We start from the raw sequence: 6,830 nt of genomic DNA on the forward strand, positions 1-6,830 counted from the left end.
TTCTGTCCTTTATTGAGCCCATCTTTGCATGAAATGTTCCCTTGGTATCTCTAATTGTCTTGAAGAGATCTCTAATTTTTTTGAAGAGAAATCTAGAGATCTCTAGATTTCCCATTCTATTGTTTTCCTCTATTTCTTTGCATTGATCTCTGAGGAAGTCTTTTTTATCTCTCCTTGCTATTCTTTGGAACTCTGCATTCAAATGGGAATATCTTTCCTTTTCTCCTTTGCTTTTCACTTCTCTTCTTTTCACAGCCATTTGTAAGGCCTCCTCAAACAGCCATTTTGCTTTTTTGAATTTCTTTTTCATGGGTATGGTCTTGATCCCTGCCTCCTGTACAGTGTCACGAACCTCATTCCATAGTTCAACAGGCACTCTATCAGATCTAGTCCCTTAAATCTATTTCTTACTTCCACTGTAAAATCATAACGGATTAGATTTAGGTCATACCAGAATGTCTACTGGTTTTCCCTACTTTCTTCAATTTAAATCTGAATTTGGCAATAAGGAGTTCATGATCTGAGCCACAGTCAGCTCCTGGCCTTGTTTTTGCTGACTGTATAGAGCTTCTCCATCTTTGGGTGCAAGGAATATAATCAGTCTGATTTCAGTGTTGAGCATCTGATGATGTCCATCTGTAGAGTCTTCTCTTGTGTTGTTGGAAGAGGGTTTTGCTATGACCAGTGCATTCTCTTGGCAAAACTCTATTAGCCTTTGCCCTGCTTCATTCCGTACTCCAAGGCCAAATTTGCCTGTTACTCCAGGTGTTTCTTGACTTCCTACTTTTGCATTCCAGTCCCCTATAATGAAAAGGATATTTTGTTTTTAGGGGGTGTTAGTTTAAAAGGTCTTGTAGGTCTGCATAGAACCGTTCAACTTTAGCTTCTTCAGCGTTACTGGTTGGTGTTGCGAGAGAGCATCAGAGGGCAGACACACTGAAACCATAATCACAGAAAACTAGCCAATCTGATGACATGAACCACAGCTTGTTTAACTTAATGAAACTAAGCCATGCCATGTGGGGCCACCCAAGATGGGCAGGTCATGGTGGAGAGGGTTGACAGAATGTGGTCCACTGGAGAAGGGAATGGAAAACCACTTCAGTATTCTTGCCTTGAGAACGCCATGAACAGTATGAAAACGCAAAATGATAAGATACTGAAAGAGGAACTCCCCAGGTCAGTAGGTGCCCAATATGCTACTGGAGATCAGTGGAGAAATAACTCCAGAAAGAATGAAGGGATGGATCCAAAGCAAAAACAATACTCAGTTGTGGATGTGACTGGTGATAGAAGCAAGGTCCAATGCTGTAAAGAGCAATATTGCACAAGAACCTGGAATGTTAAGTCCATGAATCAAGGCAAATTGGAAGTGGTTAAATAGGAGATGGCAAGAGTGAACGTCGACATTCTAGGAATCAGCGAACTAAAATGGACTGGAATGGGTGAATTTAACTCAGATGACCATTATATCTACTACTGTGGGCAGGAATCCCTTAGAAGAAATGGAGTAGCCATCATGGTCAACAAAAGACTCCGAAATGCAGTACTTGGATGCAATCTCAAAAACAACAGAATTATCTCTTAATTACTTATTACAATGAATCAAAAGAATGTCATTTCAGTTTTCAATTCAGTCGCTCAGTCATGTCCGACTCTTTGCGACCCCATGAATCACAGCACGCCAGGCCTCCCTGTCCATCACAAACTCCCGGAGTTCACTCAGACTCAACTCCATCGAGTCAGTGTTAGGAGGTTGTAAAGACCTTACTAGACCCACTCCCATAATTTACATTTTAAGATAATAGGATTAGCCAGAAGGTTTTTTCCAGAAACTGTCCTCAAGCAGGATACATTATTGTTATATAATCCTAAGGAATGCAGAGGGAAAAAAAAATGTTTGTCCTTTCCTCCTCCTTGAGAATTCCAGACTCCTCTCTCCTTAGGGACCCCCGGACTTCTTACCAACCTGCCTAGGAATTGACTCTCTTAGTAGCAGAGTTGAGGTTCAACCTAAGCACCACAGCTTCTTAATCTGTCCTGTGCTACTATTGCTGTAAATATTAACACTTATGTTACATTTTTATATCTTTAACATAAAATAATGTCAAAATCATTGTTTCATTTAATGTTCCAGCATACTATGAGGATGTTCCTTTTTTTTTAATTTGGTGTAATATATTTATCGATTTGCATGTGTTCACTATTCTTGCATCTTAGGGATAACTCCAACTTACACCGTCTTTTTTTGTTTTTGTTTTTCACTTTCAACATTAACATTTTATTATGCAGGGACATCAAATGTCACTTATAATTTACATATATTTGAAGAAATTAACAGATTATATGTGTCTGTACCTGGCTCAAGATACCAACCTTGAATTATATCAGAATTTTTACAGAAAGGGAGTCTAAACCACAGGTACTAAGTATACTTCTCAGGTCACATTTTTTAAATGATTCAATTTTTAAATGACTCAATCTGCTGAACAGAACAGGATACTGTATGCACCATTTTGCAATAACCTATAAAGGAAAAGAAACTGAAAAATACATACGTGAATTACTATGCCATATGAAGCTCAACACAGTACTGTAAATCAACCATACTTCAGTTTTTAAAAATGACAATCTTAGGATGATAATCATATCTAGCTAGATGTAAGGAAAAAGGCTATTTTAATTTGTAATTCATTGTTCCAATTTATTTGTGAATACTAAATTTACAACAAGCCAATGGTTCCCAAGCTTGCATTTCATAGACCAGTTTAAAATTTTTTAAACTTCGTTGGGGATAGAAATGAGTCTTTGTGTGGAGGGAGATCGGGGGCCTCAACATAGCCAGATAAAGACATGGAGGGAAAAAAGACCATGTGTTCTTACCATTATACAGAAGAACAGATACGTTAATGCCGAAAGAAGAAAAACATTGCAATCAAATTTATCAGCTGTCCTGAACCATGAGCAGAAAAGCAAAACCCTTGCTCTGGAGGAGCCAAGAGCTGGAAGAAGTCTGGGTCTTTGGAGTTCATGGAGCTGCTCTTCTGGCTACAGACTGCCTGCTTCCAACTTGCTTTTTGCCTGAGGAGGAAACAGACGCCTGTTGCTGTTATTTTGGGTGTGTGTCTCAGCAGCCAAATTTAATTTAGTAACACATTCTGTAAGACTTTATTGGGAAAATTACCATAAGGCAAAGCTCCTGCTAGCAAATAACTTTTTAAAAATTTATTTATTTATTCTGGCAGCCCTGGGTCTTCATTGCTGAGTGTGGGCTTTCTCCACTTGCAGCGAGCAGGGACTACTCTCTAGCTGCTGTGCGTGGGCTTCTCATTGCTGCGGCTTCTCTTGTCGTGGAGCGTGGGCTCTAGGCCCGCAGCCATCAGTATTTGGGGCACAGAGGCCCAGCTGCCCCGAGGCATGTGGACTCTTCCCAGAGCAGGGGTCAAACCCATGTCCCCTAAATCAGCAGGTGGACCCACAATCACTGGACCACCAGGAAAGTCCAGAAAATAACCTTGTATCTAATGGAGGAGACAGATATGAATGATAAATAGCAAAACAAAGTACAGTAAAATCAAGAAAAAAAATTGAGTCTTCACTTGTGCAGTTGGAGCTCTTTGGTTGTTTCTCTGGGGAAATGAAAAACGGAATTGCAAAGATTCCTTAGGGATAGAGCAGATCACCAGTGAGCTCCTGACTGGTTAATATATAGACTCAGAAAGACCCTGATGCTGGGAAAGATTGAAGGCAGGAGGAGAAGGTGACGACAGAGGATGAGATGGTTGGATGGCATCACCGACTCAATGGACATGAGTTTGAGTAAACTCCAGGAGTTGGTGATGGACAGGGCAGCCTGGCGTGCTGCAGTCCATGGGCTTGCAAAGAGTCAGACAGTGAACAACTGAACTGACCTAAACTGATTCCACAGGTCATATCCAAAATGCAAAACTCATGGACTGTTTGGGACTGACATTAGTAACTTACCCAAAAAGCTAATTTTGTCTCATATAATATTAACGTTGGAAATGACCTTGGCTCAAGCATTTCTAGAGCCACTGAGACCCATGTGCTAATCTGATTTACCTAAATGTGACCAAACTAGTTTATGGAGCTGATCTATCAGTTAGTGATCTTTCAAACTAGCTAAAACAAAACAAAAAAGAGGGATGATTTATTGGTGCACCCAACTGAAAAGCATAGACGTGGAACTGACATTAAGCAAAATTATATTTAGGAACAAAAAAATGTTACCAGAATATTCAAGGTTTTCTCCAACCCTCTAATTTTTCTCTCCTTAGTATATGTGTTTGATTTTGAGGTTCTGTGTGGTGGTAAAAGTTCAGTCTCACGTAATCCCCTAATGAGATCTAGTTGGAAACTACCTACTGCTTTCCTAGAAACTTCAGGAAATATCTCATTGTATCCTACTCTCACTGAGTCAAATGCACATCCCTGGACCCATCTCCATGGCCTAGAAGATGCTGTGCTCACACTGACTTCGTTTTTCTGGAGCCAAAGCCCATGAAAGCTGAGAGTGGTAGAGGGAAGTATCTGAGAAGAGATTTAAGATATTCTTAGCAGACATTGGGGGAAAATAGATGGTAAATGATGAAAACAATAGATGTCAAATCTCAACACCGAATCTGTGATCTTTTCCAACACCCTATTTTATTGCCTAGTGTTACTGTCCTCCAATAGCTAGCGTGGGCTTCCCACATGACACTAGCGGTAAAGATTCACCAGTGCAGGAGATGTAAGAGACGTGGGTTCGATCCCTGGGTCGGGAAGATCTCCTGGAGGAGGAAATGGCAACCCGCTTCTGTATTCTTGTCTGGAAAATTCCATGGGCAGAGGATCCTGGTGTGCTAGAATCCCCGGGGTCACAAAGAGTCAGACATGACTGAGCGACTAAGCAGCAATAGCCAAGGTAAGAAGTGCTTTCAGTTATATCTGGATTCTGCCTTAGTGAAGGTTTTTTGTTTTGGTTTGGGTTTTTTTTTAGGTCAATTGCAGATCTTATAAGGGGAAACTATGACATTTTCCACTGTAATGTCTGACTCAACCTGGTTTCTATTTTTATTGGAGCTCCCACATAGAAACACTAGTGATTACTTTAGAAAACTGAAAAATCAAAGTAGGAATTCTGCCCTGTTTTGGAGCAAACAGGTCTATGAATAAAATTAAGGCAAAAATTAAAAGAAGAAGCCATACGACACTAACTTAGCCAAGAAACAAATGTTTATTGAGTATTTATTTAGCATAAGTAGCTTCTAGCTGTCATGGTGAAAGTTAAAAGACAAAGTCCATGTCTAAGGGAAATAAAACATATAGAAGTGTAGTAATTTGTGTGTTTAATATAGTACACAGAAAATTACACTTGGGTCCAAATGTCACACTTGCAGAGGGAGTCACGGTTCTTACTCAAATCCATGTGATCACAATGTCATATTCTTCCATTTAAGTTGTAGTGAATAAGAACATAAATGTAGGAAATGAGTCCCCCAAATTGTCAAAACCTACACATGTACATTATTATGATAAAACCACAGTACAGTGGTAAAACCCCAAGTGCCATGACAGTTCTTACAAGTAAATCTCAGTGGATTAAGAGATACTTTATGGAGATGATTTAGATAATAAGATTTAGATAAGTAGAAAAGATTATGAATAACTCAACAGCATAACTGGAAAAAATGTTATATACATGCCCCACACCCTAAAACATAACAATCTATAAATGAATCAAAGATTTAAATGCAGAAAGAAAAAAAAATGTATGTTCTAAAAGAAAACAGTACATTCCTTTATTACCTTGGCTTGGGAGGATCTTTCTAATTAAGTCTCCAAATCTAGAGTCATTAAATAAAATATTGGTCCAATTCAACCACAGAGAAAAAGAAAAACCTGCTTGGAAATACAATGCAAACAAAGTCAAAAAACAACAACATGCTGGGAAAATATCAACTAAAATCTCAGGCAAAGGGTTAATATCTCTAATGTATGTGGACTTCTTAGAAATTGATTTTTTAAATGCCATAGGAAAAGAATCAAAGATAAGCATGAACTGTTCACAAAAAATAAAGAAAATTACTATGAAATATGTGAAAAAAATTGTCAGCTTCATTTAAGAAGTTCAGGTGAAGGTCTTCCCTGGTGGTCCAGTGGTTAAGAATCAGCTTTCCAATGCAGGGGATGCAGGTTCGAGCCCTTGTCAGGGAATTAAGATCCCGCATACCACAGGGCAACTAAGCCTGAGCACTGCGGCAAGAGTCTGAGCACTCTAGAGCCGGTACTCCGTAACAAGTTAAGGCTTCCCCACGAGGGTTAACTAGAGAAAGCCGGTGCACCACAACGAACAGCCAAACTTTTTTTTTTAAAGAAGTGCAGGTTAAAAGTAAACTAATATACCACTTTTCACCTATGAGGAAAAATTCCAGTGTTTGCTCACACTCTGTAATAATAACATGCCTATAGGGTGGGGAAGTGGAACTCATATACTGCTGGAAGGAGCATGAATTGATGTAATACTTATGAAGGGCAATTGAGCAACGTCAATCAGGTTGTAAAAGCGAATGACTTTGATTCAGAACGTCTGGTTTTGAAACTTAATCCTGCCTGTTAGCACAAGGACACAATGTATGTGTTAGTTTAGTCAGGCAACTTTGTCTATAATAGCAAAAGATGGAAAACAATTGAAGTATCTATCAATGGAAGACTGTTAAAGTATATCATTTCACTCAATGGACTATTACTCTACTGTGCAAATGAATCAGCATCCTGTCCACATATCAATACAAGAAGATGGATTGATAGGTGAAAATAGCTTGCAG

Source organism: Bos javanicus, chromosome 5 (assembly GCF_032452875.1).
Source record: "Bos javanicus breed banteng chromosome 5, ARS-OSU_banteng_1.0, whole genome shotgun sequence".
Taxonomy (NCBI): Eukaryota; Metazoa; Chordata; class Mammalia; order Artiodactyla; family Bovidae; genus Bos; species Bos javanicus.